This window comes from Stegostoma tigrinum, chromosome 1 (assembly GCF_030684315.1).
Source record: "Stegostoma tigrinum isolate sSteTig4 chromosome 1, sSteTig4.hap1, whole genome shotgun sequence".
NCBI classification, from domain to species: Eukaryota; Metazoa; Chordata; class Chondrichthyes; order Orectolobiformes; family Stegostomatidae; genus Stegostoma; species Stegostoma tigrinum.
The window spans coordinates 97878658-97901195 of NC_081354.1; the positions used below are offsets into that span (position 1 = coordinate 97878658).

At 40.4% G+C, this 22538-nt stretch overlaps 1 protein-coding gene across 9 annotated transcripts in view; it reads left to right on the top strand.

The window, feature by feature from the left end:
* Positions 1 to 913: 913 nt before the first annotated feature.
* The window catches only part of LOC125452281 (kelch-like protein 5), a 140957-nt gene continuing 119332 nt past the window's right edge, over positions 914 to 22538 (top strand). For 3 of the 9 annotated variants that reach the window (XM_059647159.1, XM_059647180.1, XM_048530533.2), the window contains exon 1: positions 914 to 1065. The gene's annotated coding sequence lies outside the window, so the exon portion shown is untranslated. The other 6 variants (XM_059647162.1, XM_048530542.2, XM_059647171.1 and 3 more) reach the window with 5 other exon arrangements.

Sequence of the window (22538 nt, forward strand, 5' to 3'; positions counted from 1 at the left end):
ATAGGTGGAGAGGAGACAGACTGGTCAAAGACGCGGGGATGGAACCAGTAAAGGTGGGTGTAGCTGGGGAGGAGACAGGTCAGTCCAGGGAGCATGGACAGGTCAAGGGGGCAGGATGAGGTTAGTAGGTGGGAGATAGGGGTGGGGCTTGACATGGGAGGAGGGGATAGGTGGGAGGAAGAACAGGTTACGGAGACGGGGACGAGCTGGGCTGGTTTTGGGGATGCGGCAGGGGGAAGCAGAGATTTTGAAGCTTGTGAAGTCCACATTGACATTGGGCTGCAGGGTTCACAAGCGTAAGATGAGTTGCTGTTGCTGCAACCTTCAGGTGGCATCATTGTGGCACTGCAGGAGGCCCAGGATGGGCATGCCGTCTGAGGAGTGGGAGGGCGAGTTGAAATGGTTCGCGACTGGGAGGTGCAGTTGTTTATTGCGAACCGAGCGGAGGTGGTCTGCAAAGCGGTCCCCAAGCCTCCGCTTGGTTTCCCCAATGTAGAGGTAGCCACAACATGTACAACGGATGCAGTATACCACATTGGCAGATGTGCAGGTGAACCTCTACTTGATGTGGAAAGTGATGTCGAGGACACAACGGGAACAGCAGATACAGTATACCACGTGCTGGTCGACATCTGCTTGATGTTCCGTATTTTTACTTAATCCTATGTATTTAATAGTACTTCGAAAGTGTTGAAATCTATTTAGAACAAACGTGATGGATCACTGTCCTGTTACAAACGTACAGCCGCATATATTCTGAGGGACAGGTATTGCGTTTAAGATTAGGCAAGTAAGCAATCATTGGCAATTCCGACTTTTCTACATGACCCGTCAGTTTATCACCAAGCGGCTCTGGTACTTTTTACTGAATACGCACGCGCACGAAGCTGCGGCGTACGTCAGCGCACCAGCAGCGGCGGAAGTGAGCCGCGGGTGCCGGGACTCCGAGTTTTGGTTTTGGTGGATGTGGCGCGAGGCCAGAGTTGAACGTGTTTTCAAACGGTCCCAAACGAAACTGCCGAACCCGAAGTCAACGGCCGTCGCCAAGTGCATGACGTAAGCGCGGTGAGTGCCCGGGACGTCGACGGCTGACGCTCAGTGAGGAGGGAATGGGAGTTGGGAGGGGCAAAAGTTGGGCGAGCTGGAGGAGTAATTTTGACTTTGGGTGAGTTAAATCGGATGCATTAGCCAAAGTCAGACTCTTACTGTGTGCTGCGTGTGGAATGAAGTATGTGTTTGTCTGCTGGAATGTAGGAGTTCGACACTTCCCAGTTAGGGCGGGATGCGCTTCGATGAATGTGATTACAGCCGTAAAGAGATAGTGGTGCAGCATCTCAGCCCAAGTCACAGGGACAGAGCCCAACCTTCTTGTGTTTCAGCTCAGAGACCTGCAGCACCTCACCCAAATCAGAACGCTGTACGTTTCAGTTTCCCCCATCACCATAATGAGTTAAAGGCTTCATCAACCAAATATCGTAGTTTCTTTGCTTAGAAAAAAAAGAGCCCTTGAGCAAAATTGGTTATAAATTGTGGGTTTTTGCTGTTGCCAGTGCACTGGCAATTGGTTTCTGCTTGTAATTCCTGAGGTAACTGTGTTAGCCCTGCTCTAACCAGTGTTAATCGTAATCCAGGACAGCCACAGTATCGAGTCCTTCGTGACCAAAAGCAAGATGCTGCAAACCTTAAACAAAAACACAAGATACTTAACCTGTGATATTTCTGATGTTAGGTCATTGTTAGCTGTTGTGCAAGTGACTTGTGAATATGCCAGAATATGTGTACTCATTTAAAAGAAAAGATGGATTTATAATTGTGAAGTAAAAAACTAACTTTTTCAGTACGAAGTTAGGCCCTATTTGATTTTTTTAAAGTTCATTCATGGGATGAGGATCTTCGCTGGCTAGGCACTGTTTATTGCCCATCCCTAATTGCTCAGAGGGCAGTTAAAAGTCAGCCATATTTCTGTGGTTCTGGAGTCAGATGTAGGCCAGACCAGGTAAAGATGGCAGTTTCCTTCCCTAAATGGCATTAGTGAACCAGATGAGTTTTTTCTGACAATCGACACACAGTCATCATAAGTTTCTTAATTTCAGGTATTTTATTGAATTTACATTCCACGATCTGCTGTGGCAGGGTTCGAAGCTGGGTTCCCAGAATGTTATCTGGGTCTCTGGGCTAACAGTACCACGATCATATCACTAGGCCATTGCCTTCCCAAAATTTTGGAAGAATTTTATATCAATTGCATTAGTACGGACAGATGGCATGTTTTTGGAAGCTTGGTCAGTTACACTCATTATAGAGTAGTTATGCATTTCCAATGCAGCACTCAGATCTTTAATACCTACATACATTAAAAGCAAATTGTTTTTTTTCCATCTTACTGTAAATTTCAGCTCATGTGTTATTCTCTTATAGTCTTAACCAAGGACAGTTGAGATAGGCCTTTTTAAGTTTGTGTAGACCCCAACCCAGCAAGCTGGCGGGAAGATTTTTGATTTTTTTAAAGTCTGGGATAGATTCAAAAATATTTCTTGGTGTGAAATACAATGTATGGTCTATCTTCTTGGGCAATCCTCCTAGGCCTATCAGAGATGCTTGAGATGTTTTTGAGAAGATTTGTATGTCCAGGTTTTGAATGAGTTTGCTGACTTGCTTGCTTGGCCAGTGTGTTTGATTGCAAGTGTTTTATCACCCTGCTAAGCAACATAGCCAGTACGCCTCCAGTGAAGCATTAGCGTTCTGCCCCGCTTGTTATTTATATGCCTCGGTTTGCCGGGGTTACCGATGTAACGTTTCCCACAGTCCCCTGCATGGTGTTTTGTAAATTATGTTAGTTTTATTGGTTGTGGGTATGGGATCCCTTACCTTTGTGAGTAGCTGTCACAGGGTGGTTGTTAGTTGGTGGGCTACCCTGATACCTAGAGGTCTGAGTTGTGGTCATCTGATATGTCCTTGATGTATGATAGTGCAACTAGTGTGGATTGTTGATAGATGGTTGAATACTAGTTGCATTACCATACATAATATCTAACATAATGTACTAACATAATTTACAAAATACCGTGCAAGGACTGAGAAACATTACATCGATCAAACTGGAAGAAAACTGACAATAAGGATGCACGAACACTAACTAGGCATCAAGAGGCATGACCAATTCTCACTGGTGTCGATATACACTGACAAAGAAGGAATTTGACTTGGACAACACATCCGTAATAGCACAAGCTAAACACAGACATGCCAGGGAATTCCTGGAGGCCTGGCCTTCCAGCCAGAACTCTGTCAACAAACATGCTGAACTGGATCCGATATACAAACTGCTGAGAAACAGAGCTGGAAGTAATACCAACCACCCCAGCAAACCAAGGCATATTAATAACAAGCAGGACTGAACACCAGTGCCTCACCAGAGGCCCACTAATGATGTTACCTAGCAGGGTGATGAAATGTCTGCAATCAAACACACTAACTTGGCAAGCAAGCCTGCAACCTCGTGCTGAAGATGGTTGGCATCTTCACAGATGCATCTTCTCCAGTTTGGGAAATCTAAGGTAGCAGATTTGCATGAGTCACTGGGGATGTTATAAACTTTCATTGAGGCCTTTAAGGCCATGCTTGAAGTGATTTCTGTGCCCTTGTTCTATGTGATGGCTGTGACAAAGCTCAAAGTGGAGATCTCGTTTTGAAAGTCTCATGGACAGGCAGTTTAGACAATGTGGCCCACGCAAAACAGCTGGTTGAGGCTCTGCTGATCAATGATGGGGATGTTGGCCTGAGAGATATTTTGCAGTCATCACTGGTGATATGCACAGTGCATGGACATGTCTTTGCATTCAGAAGGATGGATAGCACCACTGCTCTGTAGACCATGAGTTGGGTGCTGGTTTTGCAGTCTTTACCATCAAACACTGTGTTCCTCAGATGGCAAAAGACCAAGCTGGCGCATTCGACACAATGTGGTATGAGAATTGAGGTACAAGAATTGACCCACATCGTCCAGTGGCTCACCGTGATTTTTTCAATAGATGGGTGACAGTGTCGTATAGTAAGAGCAGGCTGACGGAGGACGTGTGTCTGCTTCTTTATTCTTTCATGGATGTTGGCATTGCTGGGAAAGCCATATTTTTTTCTCTGTTCCTAATTGTCTTTGATCTGAGTGGCTTGTTAGGCAATTTCAGAGGATAGTGAAGAGTCAGCCACATCGCTGAGAATCTCAAGTCACATGTAAACCAGACTAGGTAAGGGCAGTAGGTTTCCTTCCTCCCAAGGATGTTAGCACAATAGATAGTTTCATGTTCACCATCCCTGAGATGGTTTATTCCAGGACCTTCAATTGTATGATTTGAACCTTGTCGTGGTGCATGAGCTTGTGTCTCTGGATTGCTAGTGTGCCACCGTGTCCCCAACTTCTGATTGTTTAACCTAAGGCCCATTCTTTCTTAATCTTTTTTCAACGTGTCATCAGCAGTTTGGAGCTGACTTAGTGCTTTATCAAAACGGTTTTTTCTTCCAACAAAGGGTATACTTTATTGAGTTGGCTTATTCTGAAGTCAGTTTGTGCAGACATGCAAATAATTGGATGGCTGCTTTTTGACAAATTATAATGGTCTTTGCAAAAAGGAAATTTCAGTGCTAATGGATTCAGTTTCATTGAAATTACACAAATTCTATCAATATTTTTGTGAATAGCTGATGTATTTATTGAATTTCAAACACTTGTTCAACTCAGTATTTCTGAAAGTATTTTTATAGCATCTAGGTCACTGTTGATTGGCAAGCTAACAGCAGAAACTATGAGTAAGACACTAATCCTAAACAGAGATTCATAATATATCTTATTTCCTAGATCATTATGCTATTCTGATGGTTATATGTCAGCATTTTCTGTCAGCTTTTTTTTTGTCTTCACTTTTTAAAGAAGAATTTGAGATTCTTGATATGCATATTGACAAGATTCCCACGCCAATTAAATTGTGGTAATATTTACAGATTAAAGGGAGTTTTGACTCTCTTGGGAGTTGAAAATACACTACAGAAGAATAGATAAAAATAGAACCACTGCTGAATTTTTGCATTAACCGCACATATGTAGATTTCAGAAGTTAAGGTTCACAATTGCAGTGATGACAAATGTTGACCGTTGCATTAGCAAATTCTGTACCCTTGTAATGAAAGAGCAACTATCTGAGATAACTGGCCTTGGTTTTTCGTAAAGACCATGATAACATTAACAGAGGTAGAAAAGAAGTTGATGGATCAGTTAGAGAATGAACATTTTTATTAGTGTTTTTCCATTTATTTGCTTTTTTCTGAATCAGCACATTTAGTGGAGAAAATCTTTCCCTTTTTCTATTGAAAACTAATGTTCAAGGATGGTGATACTTGTGATACACAAATCTTGAAAGGGAGAATGAATAATACCCATGCCACACGATGCCAGCGTGGTGAGGGACAAGGAGAGAGCAGTTGAACACGTGACTACAGGGGTGGTGCAGGAGGGAGGGAGTCAGATACCTGGATAATTGGAGCTCATTCTGGGGTAGGTGGGACCTCTACAAACAGGATGGTCCACTCCTGATCCAGAGGGGTACCAATATCCTGGGGGGGAGTTTGTTAGTGCTCTACAGGAGGGTTTAAACTAATTCAGCGGAGGGATGGGAACCTGAATTGTAGCTCTAGTGTTCAGGAGGTTGAGAGTAGTGAGGTCATGAATAAGGTTTCAAGGTCGCAGGAGTGTACTGGCAGGCAGGAAGGTGGTTTGAAGTGTGTCTACTTCAATGCCAGGAGCATCCGGAACAAGGTGGGTAACCTTCAGTGTGGGTTGGTACCTGGAACTTCAATGTTGTTGCCATTTCGGAGACATGGATAGAGCAGGGACAGGAATGGTTGTTGCAGGTTCCGGGGTTTAGATGTTTTGTTAAGATCGGGGAAGGTGGTAAAAGGGGGGGAGGTGTGGCACTGTTAGTCAAGGACAATATTACGGTGGCAGAAAGGATGCTTGATGAGGACTCATCTACTGAAGTAGTATGGGCTGAGGTTAGAAACAGGAAAGGAGACGTCTCCTTGTTGGGAGTTTTCTATAGGCCTCTGAAAAGTTCCAGAGATATAGAGGAAAGGATTGCAAAGATGATTCTGGATAGGAGCAAAACTAACAGGGTAGTTGTTATGGTGGACTTTAACTTTCCAAATATTGACTGGAAATGCTATAGTTCCAATACTTTAGATAGGTCAGTTTTAGTCCACTGTGTGCAAGAGGGTTTCCTGACACAGCATGTAGATAGGCCAACATTGGATTTGGTACTGGGTAATGAACCAGGCCAGGTGTTAGATTTGGAGGTAGGTGAGCACTTTGGTGATAGTGACCACAATTTGGTTGTGTTTGCTTTAGTGATGGAAAGGGGTAGGTGTATACCGCAGGGCAAGAGTTATAGCTGGGGAAAAGGCAATTATGAGGCGATTAGGCAAGATTTAGGATGCGTAGGATGGGGAAGGAAACTGCAGGGGCTGGGCACTGTTGAAATGTGGAACATGTTCCAGGAATGGCTACCGCGTGTCCTTGATACGTACGTATGTGTCAGGCAGGGAGGAAGTGGTCGAGCTAGGGAACCGTATTTTAATAAAGTAGTTGAATCTCTCGTCAAGAGGAAGAAGAAGGCTTATGTAATGATAAGGCGTGAAGGCTCAGTTAGGGCGCTTGAGAGTTACAAGTTAGTCAGGAAGGACCCAAAGAGAGAGCTAAGAAGAGCCAGGAGGGGACATGAACAGTCTTTGGTGGGGAAGATCAAGGAAAACCCTAAAGCTTTCTAGAGGTATGTCAGGAATAAAAGAATGACTAGAGTAAGATTAGAGCAGTCAAGGACAATAGTGGGAAGTTGTGCATGGAGTCCGATGAGATCGGTGAGGCGCTAAATGAATATTTTTCATCAGTATTCACATAGGAAAAAGATAGTGTTGTCAAGGAGAATACTGAGATACAGGCTATTAGACTAGACGGGATTGAGGTTCATACGGAGGAGGTGTTAGCAATTCTGGCAAGTGTGAAAATAGATAAGTCCCCTGGGCCAGATGGGATTTATCCTAGGATTCTCTGGGAAGCAAGGGAGGAGATTGCTGAGCCTTTGGCTTTGATCTTTATGTCATCATTGTCTACAGGAATAGTGCCAGAAGACTGGAGGATAGCAAATGTTGTCCCCTTGTTCGAGAAGGGCAGTGGAGACAACCCTGGAAATTATAGACCAGTGAGCCTTACTTCGGTTATGGGTAAACTTTTGGAAAGGATTATAAGAAATAGGATTTATAGTCATCTAGAAAGGAATAATTAGGGATAGTCTACTTGGTTTTGTGAAGGGTAGGTCGTGCCTCACAAACCTTATTGAGTTCTTTGAGAAGGTGACCAAACAGGTGGATGAGGGTAAAGCAGTTGATGTGTTGTGTATGGGTTTCAGTAAAACATTTGATAAGGTTCCCCACGGTTGGCTATTGCAGAAAATACGGAGGCATGGGATTGAGGCTGATTTAGTGGTTTGAATAAGAAATTGGCTCGCTGTAAGAAGACAGAACATCCTGGAGTTCAGTTACTAGTGGTGTACCACAGGGATCTGTTTTGGGGCCACTGCTGTTTGTCATTCTTAGCAATGACCTGGATGAGGGCGTAGAAGGATGGGTTGGTAAGTTTGCAGATGACACTAAAATCGGTGGAGTTGCGGATAGTGCAGAAGGATGTTGCAGGTTACAGAGGGACATCAATAAGCTGCAGAGCTGAGCTGAGAGGTGGCAGATGGAGTTTAATGTGGAAAAGTGTGCGGTGATTCACTGTGGAAGGAGTAACAGGAATACAGAGTACTGGGCTAATGGTAAGATTCATGGTAGTGTGGATGAGCAGAGAGATCTCGGTTCCATGTGCATAGATCCCTGAAAGTTGCCACGCAGGCTGATAGGGTTATTAATAAGGCGTACAGTGTGTTAGGTTTTATTGGCAGAGAGATTGAGTTTTGGAGCCATGAGGTCATGTTGCAGCAGTGCAAAACTCTGGTACGGCCGCACTTGGAGTATTATGTACAGTTCTGGTTGCCACATTAGAGGAAGAATGTGGAAGCATTAGAAAGGGTGCAGAGGAGATTTACCAGGATATTGCCTAGTATGGAGGGAAGGTCTTATGAGGAAAGGCTGAGTGACTTGAGACTGTTTTTGTTAGAGAGAAGAAGCTTAAGAGGCGACTTAATAGAGACATACAAGATGATCAGCGGATTAGATAGGCTGGACAGTGAGAGCCTTTTTCCTCAGATTGTGATGGCTAGCATGAGGGGATATAGCTTTAAATTGAGGGCTGATAGATACAGGATGGATGTCAGAGGTAGGTTCTTTACGCAGAGTGATCAGGGCATGGAAAGCCCTGCCTGCAACCGTTGTAGACTCACCAAACTTAAGGGCATTTAAATGGTCATTGGATAAACGTATGGATGATAATGGAATAGTGTAGGTTAGAGGGGCTTCTGATTGGTTTCTCAGGTCGGCCCAACATGAGGGCTGAAGGGCCTGTGCTGCGCTGTTATGTTCTATAAACTGTGACTTCTCCTGAGATTATAGGCAGAATTGGGCCTAATTTCATCCTCTATTAGGTGAATACAATGGCTCATTAACATGTGCCTTAATTGCTCAGTCTATTGCTACTTTTATAACATCAAATCATGATTCACATTAGTATTTGATCTTATTTCTGGAGAAATAATCAACACAGCAACAGTTGTTTTGCTGAATATCATCCTGTGAATGAATAAAGGAAAAAAATCTCTTGGACATAGTTTATGTGCATATTTTTGTATTCCAGTTCATTGTAAACTATTGGTCTTCGGTCTTGAAATGCATACTATTACGTAATCTCTCAGCATTTTAAAAATCTAGATAGCAATGGTTAGATTGTAGAACTCGCCTAACCCCTATTTTCTTTGATCTCAACATTGATCAGTCTCATATTTCAGAAAATTAAGCCTTCCAATCTTCTTCTTGTTCTTCTCTTAAGTCTCGGTATTTTCTAAAGTTAAAATACCTATATCTGTGTTCGCTATATTGTTGATAAGTTGCATTGGTTTGCAACAATATGGATGATTGATAAAGAAATCAACATTTAATTCCCATTATTAACGGATATTTTTGTTTGCTAATGGATAATTTAGAAATGTTTATTCTTCTCTGTTCCAAAATTCCTTACATTTATCTGCATAAAATTGCTAAACACCAACTTGCAAAAAGTTGCAAGGCTTAATATTCTAAACAATGAGACAGATCTCAACATTGATCTCCCTTGTCCGCTCCACACTCCCCTCCAACCCCACCACACCCGGCACCTTCCCCTGCAACCGCAGGAAGTGCTACACTTGCCCCCACACCTCCTCCCTCACCCCTATCCCAGGCCCCAAGATGACCTTCCATATCAAGTAGATGTTCACCTGCACATCTGCCAATGTGGTATATTGTATCCATTGTACCCAGTGTGGCTTCCTCTACATTGGGGAAACCAAGCAGAGGCTTGGGGACCGCTTTGCAGAACACCTCCGCTTGATTCACAACAAACAACTGCACCTCCCAGTCGCGAACCATTTCAACTCCCCCCTCCCATTCCTCAGACGACATGTCCATCATGGGCCTCCTTGCAGTGCCACAATGATGCCACCCAAAGGTTGCAAGAACAGCAACTCATATTCCACTTGGGAACCCTGCAGCCCAATGGTATCAATGTGGACTTCACAAGCTTCAAAATCTTCCCTTCTCCCACTGCATCCCAAAACCAGCCCAGTTCTTCCCCTCCGCCCAATGCATCACAAAACCAGCCCAGCTCGACCCCTCCCCCCACTGCATCCCAAAACCAGCCCAGCCTGTCTCTGCTTACCTAACCTGTTCTTCCTCTCACCCATCCCTTCCTCCCACCTCAAGCCGCACCTCCATTTCCTACCTACCACCTCAACCCGCCTCCTTGACCTGCCTGTCTTCCCTGGACTAACCTATCCCCTCCCTACCTCCCCACCTATACTCTCCTCTCCACCTATCTTCTTTTCTCTCCATCTTCGGTCCGCCTCCCCGTCTCTCCCTATTTATTCCAGTTCCCTCTCCCCATCCCCCTCTCTGAAGGGTCTAGACCTGAAACGTCAGCTTTTGTGCTGAGATGCTGCTGGCCTGCTGTGTTCATCCAGCTCCACACTTTGTCATATTAGAGTTCTGTTTTCTAATCAAATTCTTTCTGTACCCATATACTATGAATTCTTTTAAATGCTTATTCTGATTCCATGTTTACTGAGGAAATAAGGTGTTCAAGTGGGTTGTTTTGGACCCCTCACATACTAACAGAGAGTAGGTATTTGCAGTCTTAAAGTGCGGTAAGGTTGATAAATCCCCTGGGCCTGATCAAGGCCATCCCCGGATGTTGCGGGAGGCTAAGGAAGAAAATGCAGACTCCCTTTCAGATTTTTTGTTTCATCTTTAGCCACTGGTCAAGTTCTGGAAGACTGGAGGTTGGCAAATGTTGTTCCATTGTTTCAGAAAGGTAGCAAAAACAAGCCAGGGAACTAAGGGCAGTGAGCCTGACACAGTGGTAGGCAAGTTATTGGAGAGGATACTGAAGATCAGGATAGTCAAGGTCTAATTAGAGATAGTCAGCATGACGTTGTGCACACGAAGTCATGCCTGACAAATCTTTTAAAGTTTTTTTTTGCAGAGGTAACCAAGAGGATGAATGAGGGCGGAACAGTAGATGTTGTTTATATGGACTTTAGTGAAGCCTTTGACAAGGTCCAACACAGCAGACTAGTCATGAAAGTTGGGTCACATGGGATCCACAGAAAACTAGCTAATTGACTTCAAAATTGGCTTGATGGTAGTATGCACAGGGTGATGGTTGCAGCTTGTTTCTCTGACTAGAGGCATGTGACTAGTGTGTCACGGGGATCTGTGCAGTGAATAAAGATTTATTATTTTAATTTTTTTTTCAGAATAACTATGACATCTTATTTTGGCATAATCCTATCTCCAACATACTTTTTTTGTAATTGTATGCACTACCCTGCCTGAGGCCTAGCTAATACCTAATAAACAACCTTTCTTGTTTTATTGATTTAGTATTCCTGTAGTAAAATCAGAATATAGCTTTCCCTTTTTTCTGGCCTTTTCTACCAGTAGTTCTAGTTTTCAAGATTTCTATGTATCATTTTCTTCTTTAAGTTGTACCATTTCAGATCCATTCTAGTACGTTATAACCACCTTCCTATCTTGCACTTTCCTTGTTACTCCTTCTGAAAATTTGCTGTCTCTAATTTGATTTTGTTCAGAAAATTTTAAAATTATCTGTGCCATGACCAAATCATTTGCAAGTGTAATGATGAAAATATAAAAATGAATGAGGGTTAACAGTTATGAAGAGAGATTTGAAAAGTTTAGACTTTGTCACCAGTGCTGAGCAGACTAAGAAATGACAAATAGAGCTTTAGTAACAGTAACATAAATAGTGATATCTTGTTATTGTTGGCTAGAAAGATGATCATGAGAGAGCATTAATTTCAGTAGTAACACAAACAACAAAAAGGATAGATAGAGGAAAAATGAATTACTGGGTGGTTAGAATGTTGATTACTGTATGGCATTAAAGATTAGGTCTATAAATTCTTAAAAAGTCAAGTGCTTTAAAAAAGTATAAATTGAAAGCAAATAGAGCAGAGGAGAAAAAGATTAAGTGAAATGGCTTGCATGAAGAAAAATATGGCAACCCAGACTTGATAGGCTAAATGACCACTTTCTGTACTGTAATACTTTTTGAATCTTTTGGATCAAAAAATTAAATCAGTTTCGTTTTTAAAATGTCAAGTGATTTAACATTGGAGTTTGCTTTCTCAGAAGACAAATTTCTATCACCTCTTGGAGAAAAGTTGGTTTCCAAATTTCAGTGATAAAGCTTTTGACTCTAATTTCAATACTCCCGAACTAATGGTAATAATTTCTCCTACTCGAGTTTATCTGTTCTCTTTGAGGATCTTGCAAACTTCGATTTAAATAATTCATTAACCTTTCTAAATTTCAGGAACCATTACTCTCATTCGTGTAATCAATATAATTTAACTTCAGGTATCATTCTAGTAAATCCAGTATACCCTTCCTTATTTTGATGTCCAGGATTGTTAATAATACTTGTGGCCAGACCACAGCTTTGTATAGCTACATTATGACTTCTAAGGACTAAAAGCCAAATGCTAACATTCCAGGCAGCATCAGAGGAGTAGGAAAGTTGACTTTTCGTGTTGGTACTCTTCTTTAGATGCTGCCTGACCTGCTGTGTTCCTCCAGCTCTACACTGTGTTGACTCTTACTCCAGCATCTGCAGTTCTTGCTATCTGCTAGCTCTCAAATAGCCAGTTGATAACTTTCTATATCAGCTGATAATATATTAATGATTCGAGTATTTGGACTCTCAAGTCTCTCTTGAAAATCCGCTGATTCTAGCTTTTCACAATTTGGAAAGTACCATTGTATAACCTTTTTAGTTGAAAGTGAATATCTCTCATTTTCCTGCATTAAAATCTGCTTGCTGTTATTTTGCTCACTCCCTCAATATTCATCAGTGCGTATTTGTAATTTTATACTTTAATCTACTGTACATTGTGTCATAAACAAATTTGGATTTGCGGCTTTCTATTCCAATCTGTTTTTAATAAATACAGTGAATAGTTAAGACCTCGGGTCCAACTCTTGCCAAACACTACTATTTGAATCCTGCTAATTAGATTATCAACCTACTCTTCCCAACCTCTGTCTCCTTCCACTCAGCTAGTTTTCTAACATGTTCAAGAAAATACTTTCAGTTTCTTGAGCTTCCACTTCAATCTCTCAGAAAGGACTTTCTCGAATGACTGCGGTGAGTTTACGTGGATGATATAAATGCATGGCATTGACATTCTTTCATCCACTACTTGAGTTAACTCTTCATAAAAATTCATCAGGCATGACTGATCTTTTACCTGCTCTGATCAGCTAAAAGAAAATTCAATATTTTGAGTAACTCTACCATAACTATAGTTTTGCCTAATTTTCCAACACCTGATACAAAAACAAAATACTGCAAATTCTGGAAATCTGAAATTAAAGCAGAAAATGCTGGATATGGTCCAATGATGTGGCAGCATTTGGAAAAAGAGCAAGGGTTAACACTCTGCCAAAATATCATTGGCATGAAGCGTTAATTCTTCTTTCTCCACATGCTGCCAGACTGCTGAATGTTTCCAGTGTTTTTTCTGTTATTATTATCAATAATACATTTTAGGCTAACTGGTAAATATTTCCCTGGTTCCTCTCTTTGAACTTCCTTAAATAGTAGAGTGATAATTTACTAGATTGAAAGCATGAATGAAGGACTTTGGATGCAAGGAAATGTTAGAGAGATTGGGCATATTTTTCTTGGAGTAGAGAAGATTAAGAGCTAACCTTTATTGAGGTATTTAATGTTATGAACGATTTTAACAGGGTAAAGAAGGATATTCTGTTTCCACTAAATGATATGTCATAATTAGGTGTCACAATTTCAAGATTGTTCCCAAGAGAATAGCAATGAGATGGGGAGAGACTTCTTTGCTCAGAGATGTTAGGATTTGGAATGCACTGCCTGGGTGGGTGGTGAAGGTGGATTGCATAGGAGATTTCTTCAGAGAGCTGGATATATATTTGGAAGTGAAGTGATAGGGCTAGAGAATTATCTGGGTAGTTCTTTCAGGAGCCGGTACAAATCAAATTGGTTGAATGGCCTCCTTCTGTATTGTAAGATTCTATGATTCAATATATGCACTTCGCTAACCTGAACGATTGCTGCTGAATCAAGAGAAACAATGGGAGTTATCAGCTAAAAGATCTGCCACATTCCCAATTAATATTAAAATCCTGGGATGGAAACCGTCTGTCCTACATATTTGACACTGTTCAGTGCCATCAATTTCTTATTTACTGTTCTGTCACTTCAGTTCATTTTCTAAGTCCTAGCCCTTGATTCCATAATAGTGCACATGGAATGTCGGCAAGCTAACTGACCAATAAAATGATATTTAAAGCAAACGTTCAATGTAGTAAAGAGAAGTTATTATCCTCTCTGTGATTCTTGTGCAGTTCCCTGTACTCAACAGTTACACTAAACAGATAATTGTGGAGGTTATTTCAGCTTTCTCTATTTCAGAATGTCTCACAGGAGAAAGAGCAATATTTTAAAATTACAAGTGGCCATGTGTTTAATAGACAGATGGATGGTTTTGTGACAGTTAAGAAATCAAACAGGCACCATTAAAAATGTAAGAGCTGTTTCACATTGATAATGGAGGAGGATAGACCTTTGAAAAGTACGGGTTAGAAAGTTTTTTAAAAAAGTCATAAGAAACACTGACACTAATATATGGCAACAATTGGAAATGGGAAATTTCAATTATTTTTTGAAAAGAAATAGAATAAAGACGTGAAAATGAAAAGCTGAGGAGCAACCTAATTGGAGAACCCTTTCAAAGACCTGGAATTGACATAAGTTTTGGGAATTAATTTTATATTGTTCATGGGGCATGAATATTGCTGGCGAGGACAGTGTTTATTGGCTATCACTAATAGCCTTGAACAGATGGTGCTGAGTCACCTTGAATGGCTGCAGTCCATGCAGTGTAGATACACCCATCATGCTGTCAAGGACAGTATTCCAGATTTTTGATAAGATGAGCAGGCAGCAGTATAGTTTCAAGTCATATTGGTTTTTTGGCTTGAAGAGGAACTTGGACGTGGTGGTGTTCCCATGCATCAGAAAGCTGATCCCCTGCCCGACATACCATCAAATTACAAGGTAGTCGAGAAATATGAGTTTAAAGAAGAAAGTGGTGCTGAGGGAATGATCAGATCAGCCACTATCTTGTCCAATGGTAGAGAAGGTTTGAGACCACTTGGCTTCATACTGTGCCTCATTCGGTGTGTGTATGTATGTACATGTACCATAAATTCCCCAATGCTGTTTTAAAAACTCAAGCAGAGGACAAAAAAAATACTAATTACAAACAAAATTAATTGCTTCCCAAAATAAATGTGAACATGTTTCCCGACTTATTACTGAGCTTGGTTAAATTAGCTTTTAACTTTGTTTTTAACTAGTACAATTTTACTTGCACACCATTTGGTCCATTTTCTTTTCTACTGATAATTATACATTCTGAAAATACTGTCTGTAAAGACCTGAGTAGTTCTGATTGCTATGGAAACTGAAAGATTTCAGCCTATTGCTGATGAGCATTTACCCCTGCACTTAAAAGGCTGTCATTGGTGTTGTAATTTGGAATAGAGCTTGCAGCTGATTTTCCCTCGACTTCAATCTTACCAGTAATGAGTGCACACTGCTTTGGAAACACTCAAGGCAACAATAATTATGTTTTGTTGTCAGTAATATTGAAATGAAAAGTCTGCTTTTTCCTCCCAATCTCGGCAGAATGCTTAGCCCTTATTTAACAATATGTGGATCATTATGTAATTTTGAGTCATGGTTGGCAAGTAAGAATTTTTGTCTGTCTTCTAGATTGTACAAGAAAGAATTCCTCTGACAGATGTTGATACAGTACATTTATTCGTGATTTTCTCTTGGTATTTAATACAATTATGAATTAGTTATTTTTTGAAAATGCCTGAGATGTGATCGATGCACTAGTTCCCTATATCATGTGCTTTTTAAAGTAAGTTAGTATATGATATTTCTCATTTTGTTTCTGTATAATATATAGGAATACCATTTCCTTGGGTCAGAAAGTATCAACTAGGAAATGCTCCAGTTTATTCAAAATAAATTATATGCCCACCCTTGGTGAGTAAGGCCCATTTGGTAATATGCAGATTTATATGGCTGTGTTTAAAGATGTATTTTACGTTTTTGCTGACCATCCAGAATTGAAGAACTCGATTAACCGCCTTTCTGAATCACTGTTGTCTGTGCGGTGAAAGTGCCCTAACAAGGATATTAAATTATGGCAAGTAAATTGCAGGAAACTTGATGGTGTTTCTACAACAACACTTTTTTGTTATCCTTCTTGATATAGAGATTCAGATAACGGTGAGTTGAGGCACACACCCTATAGCTAATATGAGCTACTGTACATTGGAGGGAATGTGCGAGTCAGAAAGATCTCTCTGAATTAGAGGGTTTTCTGAGTGTTGCTGTAGCTATGCCCATGTTGACAAATAATAAGAAAAATCAAGCTCCTGATTTGAGAGTCATCGATTGTGGATATTGGAGATGTATTTCTGCTTTGGATCCCAGTTGTTAGAGTATTGAACCTTCATGTTCCAATCTTTTCAGGACTACCAACATTTAAAGAGAAATCTTCACTAAATAATCCTCTAAATTCTCTCCAAAACAACTACAGCCTCTTCTTAAAAATAGGCCTCGCTCAATTCTCCAAGCTAGATGCAGTTTTCACTGTATGGGTTATTTTAGGTTTCTTCTTTTTTGGTCTACGCTGATCAAGTCCCCCAGACAGACACCCCTGCTCCCCTCACCGCCACACCCAAGTCTACACATTGACTTACTTCGACTATTGCCTTTCACTGCAAAGACCACCTGAAGATTTTGTCCTCTAACTTCGGCAAATCTTCCAGCTGCTCTTTCCCTTTTCCAAATCCAAACTGAATTTGAGTCTCATATACTCAGAACTGAGAACATTGCAACACAGGAACAGGCCCTTGAACCAACAATATCTGAATTGACCATGATGCCATTCTAAAATAATCCCATCTTCACAGATTATCGAATCCCCACAGTGTGGAAAGAGGCCCTCAGCCCAATAAGTCCACACCACCCCTCAGAGCATCTCACCCAGACCCATTCCTCATAACCCAACTAATCTACACACCCCTGAGCACCACAGGCAATTTTGCATAGCCAATCCACCTAGCCTACACATCTTTGGACTGTGGGAGGAAACCCATGCAGACACAGCGAGGATGTGCAAACTCCACACAGACAGTCATCTGAGGGTGAAATTGAGCCCGGGTCCCTAGCGCTGTGAGGCAGCAGTGCTAGCCACTGTGCTGCCTCTTCTTGTACTTGGACCATGTCCCTCTTTTCCTTGCCTGTTCACTTGCCTGTCTAATTCCTTTTAAATGCTGCTATTGTATCTGCTTTCACACCTCCCCTGGCAGCATGTTCCAGGCACTTACCACCCTCTGTTTTAAAAAAAACTTGCCTCACGCATTTCCTTTAAACCTTCCCCCTTTCATCTTAAACCTGTGCCCCTAGTATTTGACATTTCACCCTGGAAAAGAGACACCAACTTTCCAGCCTATCTGTGCCTCTCATAATTTGATATACTTCTATCAAGTCACCCCTCAACCTCCAAACTCTTCAGTGAAAACAATCCAAGTTTATCCAAGAGATAGTGGGAACTGCAGATGCTGGAGAATTCCAAGACAATAAAATGTGAGGCTGGATGAACACAGCAGGCCAAGCAGCATCTCAGGAGCACAAAAGCTGCCGTTTCGGGCCTAGACCCTTCATCAGAGAGTTTATCCAACTTCTCTTTTTGCTAATACAGTCCAATTCAGGCAACATCTTGGTAAATCACTTTTGTACCCTCTCCAAAACCTCCACATCCTTCCTATAGTGTAGTGACCAGAACTGCACAGAATGCTCTAAATATGACCTAGCTGAAGTTTTACACAGCTACAACATGGCTTGCCAACTCTTCTACTTGGTGGCCAACTGAAGAAGGCAAAAATACTATATGCCTTCTTTACTACTTTATCCACTTACATTACCACTTTCAGGGAGCTCTGGATTTGCACTCCAATATCCTTCTCTATCTCAATTCTCCAAAGGTCCTTCAATTTACTTGAGACTTTCCTCTTGTATTTGACTCCCCAAACTGCATCATCTCACACTTGCAAAAAAAAACTTGGCCATTTTTCCACCCAACTTTACAACTATATCCTTTTTGAGAGTTTTGTAGAATCCCTACAGTGTGGAAACAAGCCATTTGGCCCAAGAAGTCCACACTGACTTTCCAAAGAGCATCCCACCCCAGCTCACCCACTGCCATATCACTATAACCCTGCATTCCCCATGGCTAATCCACATAACCTAGGCATTCCTGGACACAACGGGCAATTTAACAAGACCAATCCACCTAACTTGAACATCTTTGGACTGTGGGAAGAAACCGAAGCACCCGGACGAAACCCAGACGGACACAGGGAGAATGTGCAAACTCTGCACAGACAGGCACGTGAGGTTGGAATCGAACCGGGTACCTAGTGCTGTGAAGCAACAGTGCTAACCATTGAGGCACCATGCCACCCCAGTGAGAATCTTCCTCACTGCCCTTATATTCTAGACAGATATAACAAACATAGCACTTTGTTTAGACTGAAGGCTTGACCAACAGTCATGCTAACAGATTTCTTAACTCAGTGAGAAATCTCAACTGTCTTCTTTCTATGCAAGCATTCAGAGAACTTATCCCATCTGTGAAAACGTAAAATACTTCAGGATTTCCTCAAAGAAATGTAAATTAGTAATTTTACCTTCAATATAACGCTTTGATTCTGCATTCTGTATGATAATTTATATTCTTAATTGTGTTTACAAATTTTTCACAAGAATAAATCTCTATCAAGGAACTCAACTTTGACCAATTACCCTCAACCCCTGTTATTCGAGATCTATGTACGTGAATTGAAAATGCTTTATTGAGGTAAACTAAAATCCATTGGCTCCAGCACAAGCTTAATGATTAGTCAACTGTAGATCAGATGGTCCCAATATCAACTTTGAGCATATTGAATTAAAACAGGATAATTTATCTGTATTTACATCAGAGTTGTGTTGTCAGTTTCTGAACTGGATACCCCACTTATCCACACTTAAAATTTAGATTGCTAAAATTATATTCTAAAACATATGAATAATTACAAACTAGATATTTACCAGTTATATTCTATTTGTTTCAAATTTACCCCTCATTTTTTAAATTGTTGCTCAGACAATATTCATTTATTTTGAGTACCCAAAATAAAATGCTTCAGGCCAGAAAGAAAGTATAACTTGCTCTATTCTAAATGCATTTTCAGCAGAGAAGGCATTTTCACAACTGTCCAATTTGTTTCTAACATCCCGTTTCTAGTCTCTCCCACCCCCCCAACTTCTTAAAAAAAATACGTTTTTATGGCCTCTCTGACTTGACCATATGAAAGGAAATTGAAATTATTAGATGTTGATATATTGTTGCCTGTGGAGCTACTGCCCCTTCCTACCTGAAAACTTCAACAATATTATATGTTGCACAAACATTTCGTAAGGGATAGATTTTTAATATACTGTTAAACATGACGTTAATTTTATGCTTGGGTCAAAGATTTACTGTTTTAAAAATCTCTTGCAACAGGAACTGCTATTACATGAACTCTGATGTCTTTTGCTCATAAATAGGCTAGCTTTTCCAAATAAAATAAATCTTGCAGTGAATGCAGTTAATTACATATTGACATGGGGAAAAACATGAGGTCTGTTTGGTAATGCAGAGGAACTGAAAGATGAATGAGCAGTGATAATTGAAGGAACTACTTTTTGAACTCTGGAAATTCCATTTATCAGTGAGCTGAAGGGAGACTGAATTTCAAAAGCAATAGCATGTTCGGGCTGATTTGACCGATTGAAAGGGTAATAGTTCTCTGAATTACAATAGAGGAGTTCCTAAATATTTTTTCAAATCTATTGTCCAATAGATATAGGCACTGTACCCCAAACCTGGCATCTTAAACTGGAAATTTTTCTCCTGCTACACAGAACACAATAAATAGAGAAAATAAATTAATAATTGCAGACTTTTTACAGTCTTATGGATATTTATGAAACCACATCCTTAAAATAATTGTAACAATTGAACAGTATTCTTAAACCCTCACTCTGAAGCCTTGGCGATAAATATAGGGATTAAATTCAAGGAATTTGCCCCAACAGGAACATCTCGTATTTGCACAGGTTTTCAGGAGGATTTGCCAACCTTAAAAACATCAGATTGAACAGCCTCATTCCGTTCAGAAACTTTAAAGTAAAACACTTTTTTAAATCACCTGCTTGTTCTCATCTGATCCACCAGTTAATCCAAAATAAGGGAAAATCTCAAACTCAGAATGGTTTTAGTCCTGAGGATGCTGGCTTTTGGATGTCAGACCTGTATTGTACAAATTTAACGTTCTAAAGTTTAGTGCATTGTAGCATCCATCTTTTTCCTTTATTAGAGCATAAGATGCAATATGGAAATAAAGTAAATCAAGTAATATTTTAGAGCTGTTTCTCTTTACGTTAGACCAACTGCAGATTTCTGTGACATTCTATAATTTGCTGACTTGGCTTGGAAACAGTGAAATATCAAAACAGTAAGAACTGGAATGGTAACATGTACTGCTATTGAATTTACTAATGTATCATGGCACAGTTCAAACAAAAAAGTGTTTTTTTTATTATCACTTATGGCTGAAACAAACGTATCCAATTATCATAAGAAAAGACATTTCTTTTAAAATGGTTGATAGTTTATAGAAAGGAGCAGTTTATGTGAAGAATCACATTTATTAGTTAGGAATAATTCGGGTCGATGCGGTTGTTAACGTGATTCCGTACTTTATTGATGCAGCCAAACCCACAATATCCCACTTGTAAACTTTCAGCTGCAATTCCATTGAGTCTTTATAGGCTTTCAGATGTACAATTTCCACAGTATTTTAGCTAAAGTGTATGTTGGTTCATGGATTATCTTATGATTGTGTTCCGAGCCAGCGCAGTTTGTACCAAATTTCTGATTGGGCCCAAAGTTAAAGCCTGCCCCAAATGTGTTTCTGTTCCACCCCCCCTTCCCTGCCAATATTTTTTTGTTTCACTCCCTCTCAATTCTGTTTTAACCCCTTTAATCATATTTGCATTCCTCCCACAGCAGATAAATTACCAAGTTCAAGAATGACATTTTCTGTGCCTGTGTTATCCCCCTCTGTTTTTAACCTGGAGATCTTTGCAGACTGTGTATGACCAATCACCTTCAGCATTTTATGCCCGTTTTTTGTGCAATCGTATTGCTGTCACATAACATAATTCAGTATTCATTCATTGAATCAGTAAAAACATATCTTATGATGGCTTCACCTCTTATCTCTTTGAAGTCTCCAACAATTCCCCTCTTGAAATTTACCAGCTTCCCCTTGGTGATATCATTATAGAAATGAGACCATGTTGCACAGGTAGGCAGTTGACAGCAAGCCGTATTTCTCCACTGTCTCTTTTGACCCTTTAATTACTTTGGTACTTTCAAAGTCTTCTACGACATATGTCTTCCACGAATACCACTGTATTCTTTATGTCAAAAATGGACAACTTCACATTTTTCTACATTGAGCCCATTTACTATATCTCTGCCCACTTACTTAGACTGTCTCTTTAAGACATCCTTCAGTATTGTTCACAACTGACTTTTCTAGTTATCTTTGTGTCACCAGCAAAATTAGTAAGCATGCTTTCAGTCCTTTCTTCCAAGTCATTTACATAAATTATAAAATGTTGAGACCCCAATGCTGATGCCTGTATCTTTCCACTCAGTGCATATTGCTAGTCAGGAAAAAGACCATTACTGCCTATACCATGATCTTTTATTTTCTGCAATAAGTTTTAATGTGATGCCTTTAGCAAATCCCTTCTGGGAATATCTGTAGGTTCCCCTTTATCCATAGCACATTACTTTAAAGAACACCAACAAATTGGTTAAACCTGATTTTTTTTTTCCCCCCTTTCTCACTACTGTGTTGACTCTGCCCACTATAGAACATCTTTAATAATAGCATCTAAAATTTTCCTATATCAGATGTTAAGCAGACTGGTTGTAGTTTCTTTCTTTTTGGGAACAAAAAGATGCATCAATATCTCCTATTTAATGGAACCGTTTAGAACCAATGGATCAACAATTTCACAAGCAACTTCTTTAAGACCCTTTGAAATGCACCTAGACTTGTTCTCGTAAGCGCACACCTCCAACATTTGCTTAGTACCACTTTCTTGGTAATGACAATTTTCCCAAGCCCCTCCCTCTCTTCCATCTCCTGATTTACAGCTATTTTTATATTTCCAGCTAGCTTTATCTTGTTCTCTAACATTATCCTCCTTATTTAATATTTTGTCATTTGCTATTTTTTAAAAAAAATCTCCTGTCCAATCTTCTCACCTGCCTCCCCATCTTTCTACAATATTTTTCAAATATCATGATACTGTCTTTGACTTTGTAAGTAATCCGCAGATGATAAGTCCTCCCTTGGAATCTTTCTTTCTCCTTGGATGTCCTTTCTGAATCTATACTGAGACATCAGGATCCAATGTTTACAATGTAAAACCCTCTTCATTGTTACCCTCTTCGAAGATATTTCCATTCCCTGACTGTGTAGCCATCAGCCACAGTAGTACATAACTCTTTTTTTGCTCCTCCTGCCCTGCCATCCTGTACATCTTCCATTCC